The sequence below is a fragment of the Aegilops tauschii genome, chromosome 7 (assembly GCF_002575655.3).
Source record: "Aegilops tauschii subsp. strangulata cultivar AL8/78 chromosome 7, Aet v6.0, whole genome shotgun sequence".
Taxonomy (NCBI): domain Eukaryota; kingdom Viridiplantae; phylum Streptophyta; class Magnoliopsida; order Poales; family Poaceae; genus Aegilops; species Aegilops tauschii.
In genome coordinates this window covers 116,221,150-116,239,412 of record NC_053041.3, presented here as the reverse complement: position 1 = coordinate 116,239,412, position 18,263 = coordinate 116,221,150, and the positions used below count along the sequence as shown (strand labels likewise).

General features: G+C 44.7%; 2 long non-coding RNA genes and 1 pseudogene across 2 annotated transcripts; 2 read left to right on the top strand and 1 right to left on the bottom strand.

The window, feature by feature from the left end:
* Window positions 1-5,527: 5,527 nt before the first annotated feature.
* On the bottom strand, window positions 5,528-6,800 carry LOC123494643 (uncharacterized). The gene is made up of 2 exons (XR_006665925.2): window positions 6,519-6,800; window positions 5,528-5,813 (listed from the first exon to the last, which is right to left on the bottom strand). It is a non-coding gene; the product is annotated as an uncharacterized lncRNA (long non-coding RNA).
* Window positions 6,801-7,124: 324 nt separating this feature from the next.
* Window positions 7,125-9,758, top strand: LOC109772513 (uncharacterized). Its single transcript, XR_002235116.4, has 4 exons — window positions 7,125-7,171; window positions 7,693-8,262; window positions 8,350-8,535; window positions 9,488-9,758. It is a non-coding gene; the product is annotated as an uncharacterized lncRNA (long non-coding RNA).
* Window positions 9,759-9,902: 144 nt separating this feature from the next.
* LOC109772518 (fasciclin-like arabinogalactan protein 10) lies at window positions 9,903-13,072 on the top strand (annotated as a pseudogene).
* Window positions 13,073-18,263: the final 5,191 nt, after the last annotated feature.

Below are 18,263 nucleotides of genomic sequence, written 5' to 3'. Positions count from 1 at the left end.
CAATGACTGTGGTGCAATAGCTCAACAAGTACCTCAGGCAATGCTTTTGGAGAAAATATGGTTCTGAGGAAAAAACACCAGCACTGATTGCATGGGACAAAGCATGTCTCCCAAAATCCCATGGTGGCTTGGGAATCCTTGACATCAAAACGCATAATCAGGCTCTCCTCATGAAGTTCGTGCACAAGTTCCTCAATAAACAAGACCTTCCCTGGGTAAAGATGATATGGGAGTCCCACTACACTGAACATATACCTGGAGCAAAAGCATCTGGATCCTTTTGGTGGAAAGACATCATGAAACTGCTACCAACATTTAAACAATTCTCTCACTGTAAGGCTGGCATTGGTGACACGATTAGGTTTTGGAAGGACCCTTGGCAGGATGTACAACTTCAAATGAAATACCCAGAACTTTACTCCTTTGTCATTCAAACAGATATCACATTACAGAAGGCTCTTCAATCTGATACCACTGAAGCTCTCTTTCACCGGCTTTTATCCTCTACTGCCCACCAACAGTACCTGGAGTTGCAAACTCTTCTACTCAACCATGATTCTGTGGAGCACAATGATACCTGGACATACAAATGGACGACCCCAAATTACTCATCTATCAAGATGTATAAGTGTTTGATGGGACCAACCAATACTCACTTCCTCTTCACGATCCTCTGGAAAGCATCAAATTTACTCAGGCACAAAATCTTCTTCTGGTTACTGCTACATGACAGAGTCAACACCAGGAATCTTTTGAAAAGAAAATCAATGGTCCTGAGCTCTTATGACTGTGCACTATGCAATGATAGGACGGAAGAAACATCTCACCACTTGTTTTGGGATTGCTCCTTTGCCATGCACTGTTGGAACTTTATTATGCCTGCTAAGAGTAGAGGTATTTCAAACTTTGATGAATTCTGTCTGGCCCTATTGGTCCTCCCAAAGGAGTTTGGAGTTGACATTATTATTGCGGGATGTTGGAGCATTTGGTCCGTATGAAATGACAAGATTTTCAATCAGGCAGTTGCTCACCCGATGTGCTGGAAATATTACATGCGAGAAGGTCTCAAGGTGCTCATGATTAGAGCCAAGGCCACCAAGGCAAATAAGATTCAGCTCTGGCTAGATAACAATTTGTAAATTTTACTATATTTGAACCCACTGGCATTGGCTGAGGCCTTTTTGATACTTGTACTTGTATATATTTAATTTTTAATGAAAATATACCGTAGAACTATTGTTCTACGGCCAGGGGGTAAAAAAAGGACTTTTCCAGCCTGGTCCGGGGATGCTTCATGGAGGCAGGATTACTAAACCTTCCATAGTTAATTAGTTTCTTCGAGGTGTTAGAACTTTGTAGGAGATGCTTATGGGGGATCTAGTGTTTTCTCCAACTTCTGTTGTTCATATTTGTGATGTGGCTGTGAAAATTATAGGATGAATGAATATTGTGTTGTATTGATCTGATCCTTGTGGGGATATATATGGAGTACAAAACTTGGAGTGCAAGAAGCCTATGACTTGAAATACAAGATGGACTCTAGAATCCTAGTCTATCTCTAAGTCGTACACATATATGTATTCTAATATTCCCCCTCAGTCGTAGCGGGAGTGAAGCGGACGATTATGACTGAACTTGAACTCTTGTGTTTCTGTCGTCTTCTCCGCTGCGCCATCATCAACGACGTCTCTAATGGATGATGGGTCGGCACCTGGGACGGTGACTGCGTCCCCTTCTGGTGCCTTTCCTGTCTTCCTCTATTCCCTCCCGCAGTCACAACGGGAGTGTCGTGGACGCAAGTGACGAGGCGGACGCTGTTGACTGGAATTGTTGCCGATGAGTAGCTGTAGACGTAGCCATGTATGCAATGTCGATGTAGCCGTGGTCAAGGTAGTCATGGTCGATGATGTAGTCGTCGTGGATGATGAACCCGCACAAAGCCGGAGGCGCAAAAAAAATGCGCTATGTTGTAGATGACGGAGCTGCAGTCGTGGACGGTGCACCTTGCAGATGTCAGAGGGTGCCGTCGGCGATGAGTCCACCGGTTTTGCCAGGACCGGAGGAAACCCATCGAGCACACATCGGTTTTGCAAGAACCATGTGGCCGTGTAGGGGTCGTCACTATAGTGACGCCGTGTCGATGCAGTCGTGCCGTCATGGATGACGCGGTCGATACCGTCGTCGTGACGCGGTCATTTGTCGTCGTCGAGGTTGCGTCTTGCAGAAAAGTCTGTCGGAGGACGCTAGGTGTCCATCTTGTAGACGAGGTGGCGGCGGTGTGTTGACGATGATGGTGATGAAGACCTTGGCGATGAAGTGTCGGCGTTGGCGTCGCAGCGGCGTGTCGATGATGATGCGTCGCTTGAAGGCGTCCCTCTGCGGCGACGAAGTGTCGATGCCGTGTCTTGCCTGAGAAGTCAAGAAGGATTGCATCTCTCTCCACACCGGCCTGGCATGTGGATGATGCAAGTCGTGATCGCTTCTCGTAGATGCACTTAGACGAAGAATTTTTTGTTGGGCGCGATGTACCCGTAGATGTACAGCTAGCTTGATGTCGCGGCATGAGGTTTCGTGCAGATCGCTTGACGAAAGATAGCTTGGTGCAGCGGTTTGTGGACGTGGCTCGAAAATTGCGTGGGCGACAGTGCAGTCGGTGCAGGTCAGCCGGCTCGATGCAGAAGTAGCGGGTCAATGTCGATGTAGACGAGTTCGGCCGGTGCGTCGTAGTCACGTACGCGTACAAGACGGCTGCTGTGTGCCGTAGTCGCGTAGACGGAAAACTGATTGGAGCTGCACCATCAATCGTGGAGTCCGTGTGGAGTCCGTGACGAGGCTGGTGAACCTGCATGGAGACTTGAACACGGACGATCGTTAATTGTATTTGCACTTGGCTCGTCTTTGCTCACGTACTGCCAACACGCATGGACGGCATGTTCCTCTTGTTTTGGGTGGATCGGGAAGCCGCCGCCCTCCCGGTGTCGGTGCATGGTCCCTCCTGATGCCCGGAGACAGCCCATGAAGTACCTCGGGCGCCGTCGGCGTGGAGATCGCCTGCATGAGCAAGGCGCTGATCGGATCGTACGTGTGGCGGCTGGGCAGTTTAGCGATGTAGAGCCCGTGCCCGCCGCCCCGCTTGAGTGTGCCGCTTCCTGGTTTATCGGCGACGGCTTGATCAGATCGGACGAAGAAGTCCATGCAGATGCAGCCGCCCGGAGATCCGCGTATGCGATCCGGATGGATGCCTACGCCGGACGTATTGCATCTAAGGATCGCCGGATTCTTTTGGTGGCTAATGGAAAAACTAATCTAATGAGTATTTCTAAACCTGAAATTGATCTACTGATGAAGAACTTGAAAATTGGATCTAAACTACGAGACTGATCTAACCTTTGATTGATCAGGTGCCACGCCCCCGAGAGAGAAGATTAATCTTCCCGGAGGCGGCGCGCTGCGGAAGTGGTGGAAGGTTGCAGGATCAGCGTCGTGAGACTAACTGCTCTAATACCATGTAGAAATTGTAGGATGGATGAATATTGTGTTGTATTGATCTGACCCTTGGGGTATATATGAAATACAAAACTTGGAGTGCAAGAAGCCTATGACTTGAAATACAAGATGGACTCTAGAATCCTAATCTATCTCTAAGTCGTACACATATATGTATTCTAACAGTGGCCCGTCTAATCCTTCACTGAATGAGTGTGCGCGCTTAGGACATCTCAAACCGATCCCAAATAAAACTTTAGAGGAGGATATATAAAGAGCTGGACTTTTAGGTCCGGGGGTCGGGACACCCGGTTATCTCACCGTTCATCCACAGTGTCCTGACTTGGCGATCTGTGCCCTGTGCTGCAACGGAGAATGGGGTTAAAGGCTATGTGAACAGTAAAAGCGGAAGTATGTGAATTATTTGAAAATGGCAATAGGCTGCGTAGGTCACTGTTCAACCTATACAGATTCTCCCTCACCTGTCACACAGCTCAGTCACTGCAGCTCCTTTCCCACAGGGATTTGCAGTCTTGCCGTCCCATCCCATCATTGTTTATCAAGTTATTAAGAGCTACATCAACTCGACCAATCAAAATAACCAAGTAAATAATTGTGCTCCACTAAGATGCCGGAGCAGAAAATTCTAAAATAAGAACGATCAATGCATGGATCGATTCATAACATGCACAACAGTATAACCATTGATTAATAGAGTTCCACTTACTCCCTCCTTCACGGTTTATAAGGCTCAATTCAAAAATCTCACCAACTAAGATAGATGATGAGTGGTGGAATACTTTTTATAGTTTGCAAAAACACCCAATTAATGCTCTTATTTTCCTAAAAAAGTATGTTTACTAATGCATTAATTGCAATGCATGCATGCATAAATTACATGCATTGGTCAATTTTCTCTTAATACTTGCATGCAATGATTTAATGCACCTTGAAATTTGAACATGTGATGGAAAACAACCAAATTGAGCCTTATAAAATGAAAAACTAAAATTTAAAGATAAGCCATATAAACCGGGAGGGAGTAGCTCGATCATTCCAACAAGGAACAGTTGTCCCATCGAGTAAAATAAGGATGGCCAATGCATGGCCTGACGCCGTTGTCGGGAACAGTAGCCAGCTAATGCAAAACACGACTGATATTGTTGCATGGCACACCGCCTGCATGCCCTATGACAACTCGTATCACCACTAGGCTGCTCCAGCTGCCCCACGACACGACGGCTGCCTATAGCCTACTAGTCCCTAATAGCTACACCATTAGGACGGTCAAATGGACTGGTAAGCATGCAGAAGCTCTGCAGTTTGACAGAAGAACACACGAATCTCAGCGAGGTCGGATGGATAAGATAAGACTAGCCACAACGGGGTAACTTTACTAGTAACTTCAAATCCACATCAGTAAATTTGTCTACGTGGCAGTGAGTTAATAAGGAGAGAGATTGATGCAGTAACATAGCTAGTTACTGTAACATAGCGTTTCTTACGATACCTTTTTAATGCGAATCGATCCGCTGCGGGCGTCCTCATCGCGAAAGAAAAATCTCCTTTCCCTTCTCCACGGCTGCACCTTCATCCTCTCCCTCCCGTGCCACCTCGACCCCCCTGTCCCGCACTCCCTCTCGCCGGCCGGCGGCAGCTCTGGCCGGCGGGGCGAAGCCACCGGAATCATGGCCAAGTCTGGTGCCCGTAAGGAGGCGGCACCAGCCCGGCCAACGGCGACCTCGCCACCGCCGCAGCGCGTCCCCGGCGCCCCGGCAGGCTCGTGCGCCAGCCGCTCGCCACAGCCGCTCTTCTACACCGGCACTCCGACTCGCTCGTCCACCAGTCCGTCGACACCGCCGCACCTGTACCTAGCCCTGGGCGTTCGGTCTTTTCGGTTTGTTTGGTTCGGTCTTTTCGGTCTTCCAAGAATTCGGTCTTCCAGAATTGAAGACCGAAATAATTTCGGTCTTTTCGGTTCTACACTATTCGGTCTCCGGTCTTTACTATTCGGTCTTTGGTCCAGACCAAACAGACCAAATTAATTGATACAGCGAGTTACTTCCAGTACCAATACATGTTTATATTTGACAACAACAAAATACCAATACATGTTTATACTTGACAACAAGTAACAAGATTCATATGACACAAAGTAAGAAGATTCGTAATTCATGGTCCAACAACAAGATTCATGACGTCATTTGCTTCTGTTCTTTTGGCTTGTCATCTTGAGCAGCTTCCAGATTGGCACCTTTGGCACCTTTTGCTTCGGCATCTTTCTCATTCAACTCCTCATCATATTTAGATTCCGGTATAGGAAACATCTACACAAAAGAGGACATTGGTCTGTCAAACAACATTGACATGAGCAAATAAGAACATAAGGTGCATATAACCCATCTTTGTGTATCTCGTATCAGCTACCAAAATGATATATACCATGTATATATCTAGTTTTAGGAAACAAGCACAAATGCTTTACTATGTACATAGGAATTCTGTACCTAGGATTTATCTTGCAATAACAAAGAGGATTATAGATATAAATTCTCTACTCCTACTGGTAGTACTAAACTATTGAAGCTGCTAAAGTGTGTGATTCTTCTCAGTTATCTTGCCCAAATCCGCACTCTGAATGTTCCATTTTAAAGTGTTGCTTTTACAAGACTGCATGGATAGAAGTTGAAGTGCAGAAATAAATAGAAAACAAATTACTATGGTTGCAAAAACAACCCAAATGACTACAGAAATAATCTTGTGCTAACATTTGACACTACTCTAGTTAAGTGTAGTACAGTACAGAGTTCTATTTGTTGTCTCCAAGTGCTAACATTTGACAGAAAGCAAGGCATGTATTGCCTACAAAACACTTGCAGGAGCGCTGATTTCATGGGAATCATGTATCATATATGTACATAGAGAGATGAAGTAAGTAACCATCAGCTGTGATGTGGAGAACCGAAAGATGGCAGCAGGCGGCGAGCCAGCGAACAGTGTGGAAGAGGACGAGTGGTGGTCAGGGACTGCACCTGTTGAACCGGCCGTCAGAAGGTGGAGCACCGGCCGCGGACGGCCCCGTCGCGGGAAGTGGAGCGACCGACGGGGGGTCGAGGTTGTCGACGCGGGGCGCCGGTCTTCACCGGTCAGGACTGCCGCTCGGGCGCCGGTCTTCACCGGTCAGGGTTGCCGCTGTGGGCGCCGCTCTTCATTGGTCAGGGCGTGCGGCGCACCTCGGTGCCGCAGTCGTCAGTCGTCACGGGGCATCGGACCACAGCGGTGGGCGGCGCATGGCGGCTAGGGTTCGTAGTGGGAGAGAAAAAGAGGAACGGGAGTGAATCAGGGTGCCGACTGGTTCCTGTGAATCGTGAAGTGAGGACTAAGGACGTGAGGTCTGTACTCGTGTAGTTGTGTGTGACCATTAGGCTGGCTAGACGGGCCTTAGGATGGGCTTTTAGTAATTCGGTCTATACGGGCTATTCGGTCCTCAAAACAACAAGACCGAACAGACCATACCTAGTTCGGTCTTCTATTTTTGCAGACCGTTTTTTATTCGGTCTTTGCTAGTTCGGTCTTTTCGGGTTCGGTCTCGGTCTTTTCGGGTTTGGTCTTCGGTCTTCGGTTTTTATGCCCGGGGTGACCTGTACCTCCCTCTCATGGAATCCTCTACTGCAAACCCTATATGGTATAAATTTCTGGTTTCAGTTCAATCTTCAGCAATTGCAATTTCTTCAGCTCAAATTTGCAGCATTAGATAATTTATGTTTTGTGTTCAGGATCTAGAATACCTGATTCAGCGTGTGTAGTTGTTCAGGGAATTTCTATACTGCCAAGTGCCAAGTCTGTACTCACATCCCTCTAAGTCTGAATTTGAAAGTCTGATTCAGCGTGTGTTAAGGTAGCCTGAATACATGCAAGGAAATTGCTATGGATTAATCCAGACAATCTGTTAAATTGTGATAACCACATATTATTTTTTCTTAAAACGAATTGTTTCAAACCTTTCATCAGAGAATACATGAGCTGTAGTTTGAAATCCTTTTTGGAATGAAAACTGTTTATGATTGGAACATACTTTAGGCTTCTAAACCGAAGTCCTCAAAAGCTATATATTCAGTGGCTTCAAGCGAATTGTCCTCTCGTTCCAAAATCCAAGCTTTGTATTCATAGAATGTGGATCTGAACATAACCTCATATTTGTAACAGGAGGCCAATGTACACCCATCCACCTGATGGACTGATCAGCTACTCTAATTTATGTGAGAGAACATATCTAGTGGAAACCATACATTCAGAGGAAACATGGAAACCCAAACGTGTGCCGTTGGATTGGATGCGTACTCTGTGAGATGGAAAGAGGTACAATTTGCAAATTGAACCCCGAAAGAATCCTGTAACTTAGGTACAGAAACATCCCATGGCGGCTGAGCCGTCCCGTGCCTTTCCCCATGGAGGTATCATCCCGATTCGAAAGGAAAAATCAATCATCCAGATTCGAAATTCTTTCGCTAGGGTTAGGAGACCTGTTGGGAGATGATGCTTCCCTCCGGCAGGACCCCCTCGTTCCGCGCTGGGCTGGCGAGGGGCAAGCGGCGCGGTTAATTCCTCTCCGGCGGTTGTGTCCGGCCAAGCGTGCGAGTCTCCGAGCGTTTCGGGCAGGGCCGGCGAGCGGCGTTCCGGGCAGGGCCAGCGAGCGGCGCTTCTGATTCGTCTCCGGCCAACAGTGCCGGTCCTCCGACCATTCCCCATCGATGTCATACTAGATCTAATCCCAAGGTATGACCATCTGTAGTGTTCGTCTTCTGTGCTTTGGCCCGGTGCTTCTTTGTCCCGTGGCTCATCTAGTAGTTCCCTCTTCTCTAGATTGGGCTAGGTTTGCCAAGCAAACAGAGGAGGGGACAAGGACGTGGCTCATTGGGCTGTCTCCTCCAAGATCAGCACATCATTTGAAGGAAGTAGGAGAGGAAACGAGGTAGTGGCATCTTGCCTACAGCTGCTGATTTCCCCTGAGTCGTACTGTCCAGATTTTGGTCTTGAAGAAATTGCGAGGTATAATTCATTTGCTCATAATTATTGTGTGTTACTGTTATAGTACACATCTATGACTATTCATGTGTTGCTGGCTTGCTGCCTGGCGCGTGTGCTCTGTGTAACCATGGCATGCTCTGCTGTCTATGAAAATTGTTATTTATCTATAAACTGCTACCCCTACTGTCTAGATGGAATTTAGATGATGATACGTATCTGAATTGAAAATTGTGTTTAGATGGAAGTTATCAAAGAGAAAACTCGAGCGGTGTGTAGGGCTTGTACGCGCTGCTGCAAATTTTGTAGATTAATTATTGTGTGTGTGGTGCTAGTAGTGTGAGTGAGTGAGAGAAAAATCCTTGATTAATGTATGTGTTTGCCATTGCTACTAGATTAATTATTCAAGGACCTTATTTTACATACTTTTAAAATCACATTTAAAGTTCCAAAAAAACTCGAAAACAATTCTACGTGATCATATGGATGTATATTACAGTTGTGTAAAGTTTGGTGACGAAACAAATAAACCTGTGAGCTATAGAAAAATGACAAAATGGTGATTTTCAAATAGTTAATAATGCATGCTCAGTTCATCTTTCCAAAAAAAATGATTTTGTCATTTTTGTGTAACTCACATGGTTACTTATTTCAGCATCAAAATTTACACATGTGTAATATACATCCATATAACCATGTTGATTTGTTTTCAGAACATTTTGAAACTTCAAAATAGAATTTTGACACTATTCCAAATATCGGGCTTCAATGCACCCGTCCTCCAAATTAACTTTTTGTTGTATGCATAATTATTTGTGTAGTACGACGGGAAATAAGAAATGAGCTGGTTTGAAAAATAATTATGTTCTTTTTTTGCTAATAAAGATGGCATGCACTACTGTATCTATTTGCATAGATTGTTGTTAAACTCGTTTTAGTGTATTATGTATAAAAAAGTTCAACTCTTATTTTTCAGGTTTGCTGGTGGCAGTAAAGATCTATGCAGATTCCAACCAAAAAAAAAGACTGTTGTTGTGTACTCGAGTTGCGTGCTCAATGTTTGATGTATAAGTGTGAGATTTACTATGGCTGTTCAGTTAATGATGTGTCTATCTTGTAACAAAATTACCTAGCATAATGCGGTTGGAACATTTGCCTTAACTAATGTATGTGTTGTTGAAGCGATGCATGCATTACTGCAAGTGAATTCTGATACTAGTAGACTATATTAAAATTAGCTTCCTTCAGTTTTCTGTTGTCTGGTCTGGGGCATTGACTGTCTGTTCTTTTGGTTTCCCAAATGTGATTTTGTTGGTACAGTTTTGGTATCCATTGAGCTAGTTTTTCAATTTAAATCGAAACGTATGTGTGCTGAAGGATAGGCACAGCGCATGGCTTACAAATCCTACTTGGCTGACAAAAAAGTGGAAATAAGGGGCAAGGATGTACGCTGTGATTACTTGTTAGACCTGAGGGTGTACCCGTGAAATAGCATCCCTGGTTGCGGGCGTTTTTGTGCAAATAGAGCATAGCAGTTATGATTCTATCTGGTCCATACAAATAGCATCCAACGGGCTAGGCTGAGGTTCCCAGGATTCCACTGAATACGTAGTTTTCACTTGATATTGTCTCTTTATGTGAACGTGATGGTTTGGTGTCTCGGCCAGTTACGATTTTTAAATCATTGGATGAAGCCCAATCGTTTCAGTTTCTAGTTTACACATGAAACGTTTCTAGTGTGCTATATATACAGATACAGGCCTACGCCTATTTCATTTTTAATACAAGCCACATATAGATCACAAAGTTAAAGTACTACTATAGATCCCATAAAACAATAAATGGCAACCTTCATGTTACTACCTCTATGTTACAACCACAATGGAGGTAGTAAGATAGAATAGTAACATATGCATGTTACTACTCTATGTTACTATCCATTGTGGCTAGTCTAACACTGGTAGAAAAAAGGCCTTTAGTCCCGGTTCGCAAAGGCCTTTAGTCCCAGCTGTGCAACCGGGACTAAATATGCGCGACTAAAGACCCCCCCTTTAGTTGCGCCTCTTACGAACCGCGACTAAAGGCTTTAGTCCCGGTTCTTGTGGCTGACCGGGACTAAAGGCCCGTCCTTTAGTCCCGGTTCTCGTGGCTAACCGGGACTAAAGGCCTCCTCCGCAGGTTTAAACCTGGTTTTTTTGCGAATTTTTTAAATTTTTTTAATTTTCAAATTTCTGAATTATTTTAACCTCTAATCTCTAATCACCATCCCTCATCACTGCCACCCCTCATCACTGCTCAATTTATCCTCTAATCTCTAATCACCCCTCATCATTCCAAATCATCTAACTTCCCGGACGGTCACCCATCCTCTCACTACTCCAGCCTGAGCACGCTTAACTTCCGGGTTCTATTCTCCCTCGTTTCCAAGTCTGCACTTGTTGTTTTCCTGACAATAGTAGGATGTCAATTCTATTAACCCTCAGGAATTTAGCTTGAGCATGAAGTGACACATTTCACTGTTTGAGTTTGAAACTATTGTTTTAAAAAACAATAATTATTTAGTAACACTAATATTTCTGGAATAATTAGTTTGACCATTGTTTGACCACAGTTTGACCAGATTTGACCAAAATTTAAAAAAAAGAAATAATTATTTAGTAACACTAATATTCTAGAATAATTAGTTTGACCATTGTTTGACCACAGTTTGACCACAATTTGAAATTTTTTGAATTTTTTTGCCTCTCCAGATCTTAAAATCCCCGTATCTTTTTTCTGTTAGGTTTTTGAGGAATTTGAAAATGTTTAACGGGGTTCCCCCCAGTTAAATTCGGATGTAACTTTTCGAGTAGATGATTTTTCATATAAAAAACTTTTTCATCCGAGTTCGTATGCAAAAGTTATGCCCATTTTAAGAATTTCCAGAGAGATTTTGCAAATAAAGTCGAAATTCATATTTGTTAATTTTCCCAACAACTAGACCACATATCACATGGGAAACTTATTTTATTTGATTTTTTGACATTTCCATCATTTTCTTTTGTTTTTTCTAAAACTGAAAAGGCGATCGGGGGGGTAGAGTTTGAAAATGAGGCCTCAAATCCCTTTAGTCGCGGTTGGCTAGTCCCGGTTGGTCTGGCCAACCGCGACTAAAGGCCTTCGGGCCAGCCTGAGGACCTTTAGTCCCGGTTGGCCAGGCCAACCGGGACTAAAGCCCCTCCCGTCCGCCAGCGCGCGCTGGGCCCACATAGTTGGTCGCGGGCCTCCTCCCGAACCGCGACTAAAGACCCCTTTAGTCGCGGTTCGATTATTTTAGGGACTAATGGGGGCGTATGGAAGCCTCTTTTTCTACTAGTGTAACAGGATGCCCCTATCCCAGGGAGCTACCACACCTTTTCAATATATAAATTCGGTTATCTTCCTCTAAAGCGCACCTAACCGATCCCTTAAATGCTTTACGGGAGGATAATTTATCCTCCTCACGCCTCTCGGTCCCTAAATATACTCCTCCGCAGCCGCGAGGAGGATAAATCTTTTTTAGCTCCAAAGAGGCGTGGGGAGGCGGGGCAGCGGCCTGGTCAGAGTCAGACTTGCCGCACCATCCGCGGTCACCATGCTGAGCTCCCTCGCTGGGGCCGCCACCAGTGATGGCCAAGGCACTCGAAGTACAACAAGTACCTAACGGAGACACAGGTGTGCGACGAGATCAACGCATGTGCCGGGGTGACGGTGCTCGTCCTCGGCGATGGCGTCATGTCCGCACTCGTGTCGGACGCCGGGGCTGACCTGGGCGCCATCGAGAATGCTGGCGGGGTGGCCAGGCTCACCGGCATCTTCTACCAGGCCTCGGGCGGGGCGGCCACCAGCGCCACGGGCAGCGTCAAGATGGCCAAGCTAGATGGGGCCATGGGGGCGGCAACGGCTTCGCGTTCGCCGCCAGCCCCGTGATGGCTACGACGCCACCTTCGCCAAGCCCCTCAAGCACACGTAGTAAGACTTCGCGGTGCTGGAAATCTCAGCGCCCATCGAGTTCGACGGGCTCTTTGACTAGCCGTCCACCAACAACCTTACACGACTGTTGGAGAAGATCGGCTGCAAGTGCTTCGCGGCGCTCATCGCCGGGACGGGCGTGCTCAAGGACTACAAAGCGGCCATGGTGGAAAGGTCGGGATCACCTTGTTCGCGCCGAAAGACGCCGCATTCCATGCGAAGGGCGTGCCGGACGTGGATGCGATGCCCTGGGCCAACCTCGCAGCGCTGCTGCGATACCACGCGTTGCCGGGGTAGCTGCTCAAGGCGTCGTCCCGCCCGCTCCGTACGCTGGCGTCCACTGCGGTAGGGCAATACAACCTCCGCATGTCCCCTTGTGGCGGACACAGACCTGGACGACACGCCCGTGTGAGTGCTCACCGTGGACAGCCTCCTGATGCCCGTGGAGCTCTTCTTGGGGTGCGCCGAGCATTTGGAGGCAAGCAGTTGGCCGAGAATTTTGCGGCAAGGGCACCCCGGCATCACCTGGTTATGTTGGTACACTGGAACATCTGGATGTAGAGAAATGTAAGTTTTTTTTCAGAAATACTAACCTAACCTTTCAAGCCTGGAAGAGCTCTTTCAAAGAAGATCTCAATTTGCTTAATCACATAATTCGGCAGAAGCATGCCAGTTGTTTTCAAGAATGGCTAGATTCAAAGTTCTAATTTATGACTTATGATGATCCCCGGAACTGAAAAAATGAGATCTGTGCCATTAGCACCCAAGACATAGCACCCGGGTGAAGCGGCAGAAATCCGCTTTCGACGGGAGTAAAACCATGGGCGCAGGGTGCGCCACCGCGACCCTTTGTCTTAGATGAGGCTAAGCTTTGGGCCATCGCCGGCGCCAAGAAACTAGGGGCTACTGTATCGCGTGAGTAGTTGACATGCCGTGATTGTGGTTTAGTTGTAAAATTCTATCCTCTCCATATTTAAGATGAGGCAAATCTTATATCTCCAATTCAAAAAAAAAATGATCCCTAGAACTGGCATAGGGTCAATGCCTCTGTTTTATTTTTGTAGATAGTTTTGTTTTTCACTTCTCTTTTTACCTCCATTGTGACATACTATTATACTATATAACGAAAATACAATAGAACTATTGTTGTACGGTTCAGGGCCTCAAAACTACACCAGGTGCGAATCAAGTGGTTGTAGTGCTTGTAGGATTATAGCACCAGACGGAAGGAACTAAAGACAAAGTGTTCTTTGCAAGTATTCATGCAAGAATGTTACCCTATGACTATTATATGCATAGCTAGGACCGCTATTACATACTTCCTCCGGTCCTTTTTAGTCTGCATATAAGTTTTGTGCTAAGTCAAAATATCTCTACTTTGACCAAACATATAAAAAATAGTATCAATATTTACAATAACAAATCAATATTGTTAGATTCTTTATGAAATGTAGTTTCATAGTATATATATTTTGTATTGTAGACAATGATATTTTTAAATATAAATTTGGTCAAATTTTGCAATGTTTGACTTGATAGAAATCTAATACGCGACGTAAAAAGGACTAGAGGGAGTATTGAAAAGATGCTGATCGATTTGGTATGGTTTGGTTCTCTGTTATTGTTCTGTACCAGATTATTGCCTTGTAGGAGGAACTTTGTTTCAAGCCGATTGCAATTGACTCAGGGTGAGCTTTTTAATTTGATGTGACATGAATTCTCTTAGTGACTCAACAAAAAATGAGTTCTTGGTGATCTCTGAACGTGGCCAATGCGGTTTTGTCCGGTAATCTTTAATCTTCCCTAGAGAATCAATCCAAGTAGTACAGACAAGTGCAGAGCTCCACAACTATGTAGGTTTTTGCCATGCAAGAATTGCCTAACTATGTTTTGGTAATGTGCACGTCGTCTGTTTATACAGATCCTTTACATTATAGTTTCCCGTTTCCTGACATTTGTGCAAGTCTTCCCGGCTATTCATTCTGAACATATGCATGTATACTGCCTCAGATGCACCCCCCGAGTTACATCTCTTTGTACTAAGTTAGCTGAGTTTTGTCAATTGCTCCTGCCAAGATTATACTCCCTCCGTCAAGTTATACTAAAGTCAAGGCATTTATTTTGGTACAGAGGGAGTATAAGAGCATGCTACTTGGTCCGTCTGGTCGAGGAAGAAATGAGACATGGCCATGGCAAATGAAACCCGGGCGGCAACTCTAGATGTGGTAGTGCGTGAAGCCAAGTAGTAGTAGAACTGGAAGGCATTGGAAAATGTAGCAGCAATCTAAGAAATATGGTAGCTCGTCCTAAGATCATGGCGCCACCCTCTCACTTTGAGCGGATCGGATGATGCATGGTTTCTAGCAGTCTCTAGTGGCAGAGCTACTGCCTCCTGAAGAACGCCAAATCTGCCCTGGCGGAAGGCTGACTAAGCGCCACGTATCACCCTCCAACAGAGCAGATGGCGGAGGCTTCTCACCTAGGAGGATGGTGGAATAAACACACCACCATGCACGAAGTCACGAATCAAGTTTTGTGTCGGACCCAAAATTTGAGTGCTACGTACCGTTTTTGAGAAGAAACTTGGGTGGTCAATCAGTAAATAAGCAGTGTCATAGTCTCTACTCTAATGGAGGAGTTAGTAGTCTGATACGGTTTATTTTCGTCCGGTTTTTATTCATCACCTCCCATCATCCCCACCAACTAGTTTTTCTCCTTTCCATTAAAAAACCAAATCTTATTGAAGGAGATATCTTGTTTCGTGCTTACTTTGGTAGGTTCTAATTCATTCCAATCACGTAAATAAATAGGTAATTGAGAATTCAGAACTCGCACCATATATTTAAGATTACCTTCCTAAAATATAGACGTAATATTTTCCTCGATAACCTTCCAAAACAAAATAAGATATTTCTCAATAACAAATCATTAATCCTGCGCACTATGTCATTATTATTATCTCCACTATTAATTGACTATCACAAGTTTCCTAAACAACAAAAAAACATATCTTTTACTTATGTGCGTACGCGGTAAAAAAACCATTGATGTAATTAATTAACTAGACGGTTAATTATGTACGCAATTAATTAGGTCCATTTAAATAGAAATTATCTTTTTGCACCCAATCAATTTTGAAACCAAGTCATTTATGTAATTAATGGTTTAGGTAGACACTTAATTATGCCTATAGATAATTAGAAGTAGAGATTTTTTTCCAATTAGGCAGGTAATTAGTCGATTTTGTTGGCGGTTAATCAGGCGTGTAAAGAATTAGGTAGGTTGCTAATTATTTGTGTAATTAATTAATTAAGCCAGCAGTTCGTCGCTTTGAATCATTTTAAAAGCGCTCGTCGGCAAGGACATTCAACAGGCTCTCATCGACATGGTTGAGCACCACTTGCCAACATGGACAACGGATACCATGCGCCCGCAACATGGACGACCTAGCGTTCACCAAGATGGATGACGACCATGCTCTGCAGGATGTCCACATGTTGACGGTTTCCAAAAGTTCGCGGATAAGTACAACACGACACTAGATTGGCTAGGTGGTTCATGCTATAGTTGAAAGGGAGAGTGCTCCATGAATAAGAAGGAAAAAGGAACTAAAGCGACCAAGTGGTCCATGGTGTTGGAGATGGAAAGAGCGTTCCAAAAATATATAACGAAACAAGAAAGAAAGAGTATTATAAAAAATAAGTAGGAATGAGAATTAAAACTGGCGAGGAAGGAGGAGGAAGAAGAAGAAGATGAGCCGTCGCTGACAAACGCGCTGATGTTGGCGTCAACGAAATGGATTGGCGAAGAGACTAGAAGTAGAAGATGTGGGGAAGGACGAGGAAGAGAAGAACGTCAATTATCCCTTCTAACAATGAATGGTATCTGGGCTGGAGGTGGAGCTTATTGGTGACTAGGAATATATTCTGGTTGCCACTTACCTCCCATGTCAGTGTGCATTTGCGAAGTTGAATGGACCTTTGAAACTGATCTCTATAATTATTTATTATTTTGTGTCAACAGTATGTGTTAGTTTAATCCACTTTATTATACAGTAAATATGAAAAATTTCATCTTTATTGCAACGCATGACGAAGGTGAGGTGGGTGTCATTTTATTTTAAAGAAGGAGGCTCCAGCGATAAATGTCCCACTACGGCGGGAAACCGAGTGAGAAAAGGAGGGTCTGAGAAAAAAAGGGGGCGACACATTGTGGGGTGGGGGTTTTGTGTTGGGCCCATGTGTTGGATATAACATGGGGGATAGTCCGAACAACCGCATTTCTCCTTCATATATGGTCTAAATTTGGGGGAGCTCGGACTGTCCATACGGTTGAATTTTGAAGAGCCTACTAAACATTCGTTTGATGTCCGAACACATCCGGACCTTTGAGAACAATTGAGCTTTGACCTTACAGACAACTTTAATCATTTGTTTAATTAATTTATATATGCATAGCCCGTAGCAACGCACGGGCGTTCTGCTAGTAATATTACTTCCTCAAATTTAGTTGAACCAATTACCAAAAAAAATGGAAATACATTCTCTTCGGAACAAAAGAGATTTTTTAACGGTACATCATCCTACTTCCGGAGCCGAGTAGTATCGAATCATCTCAGCCGTTAATTAGCGGGGTAGTTTTGTTAAAAAAAATCTATACCTATACTAATTGCAGCCTCCCAAGTAATTATCACGTTAATTAGAATTTACTAGCCGTTCATCTGAATTATTACGGTACAGATCCACCGATATAGTTATTCCAGTTAACGAAGAGACCTGGTCTCCTATCCCACGTGGATGTGAATCGTCCTCCCCTTGGTCTTACTCTACGGGAAAAAAAATCTAATCTGAGCGACATCTCCTTCTATATTGACTTATTGAGACGGAGGTCCTCCCTTGGTCTCTCTCTTTTTCCCTCTAGAGCAAAATCTGAGCATGATTGCCTCCTAGATTTGGCGACCAAAGGTGAAACCAGCAACCCCGTCTCTGATTTAATCAGGTGGTGCATGATGGAGGAGCCGCTTCTGCCTCCACATGGCCACTTGGGTCTCGGCCGCGTCATCTAGGCTTTGCAGCTCTGCGGATCCACTAAACGAAGTAGTGTTTGCGCCATCCATGTCCGGTTCATGCAGCCATCATCCGTAGAGTTGGCTGGAACCATGCATGTACTCTGCTCTAAATCAGTTGCACTAATTCTCAGGTAAGCAACGTGATATTTCCATGTGTTGATTCAATCTGGAAAAGTCAAGATCACAAATTCTTTCAGTGATGAATGGATGATCGATGAAATTTAATTACATGAGTATTGATCGCCCAGACCTTTTTAGGGACATTCTAGGATTTCAATTTGAAATGAAATCAATTTTGTTTCTATCTGGTACTGACGTACTGTCATTGATAGCATTGTTGATCTCCAGCAGCATCATCCACAGTAGAACGGATCTCCGTCAGCGTCGGCACCCTCCGACATTGTCATGCTAGCCACCTCACGCCCAGCATCCTCTCCACCATGGCATCCGGTTTCCGCAGGAACTAAATCGTATTCCATCACCCGGTTCAGACTGAAACCCTCTATTTTTGTGTTGTTTCAGTCAACTATGTATTCCTGTATTGTACCGCTGGGCTCTAGATTGAAGTCGGCTGAGTTACTGGTTGGGTCTGAAGATGCGTTTGTGTTAGACAATAGTTACATGCAAAGTAAGTTCTCTACTGTAGGAGGATAGGAAGATTTTTTCTACTGTACTGATAGATTGATGGCAGCAC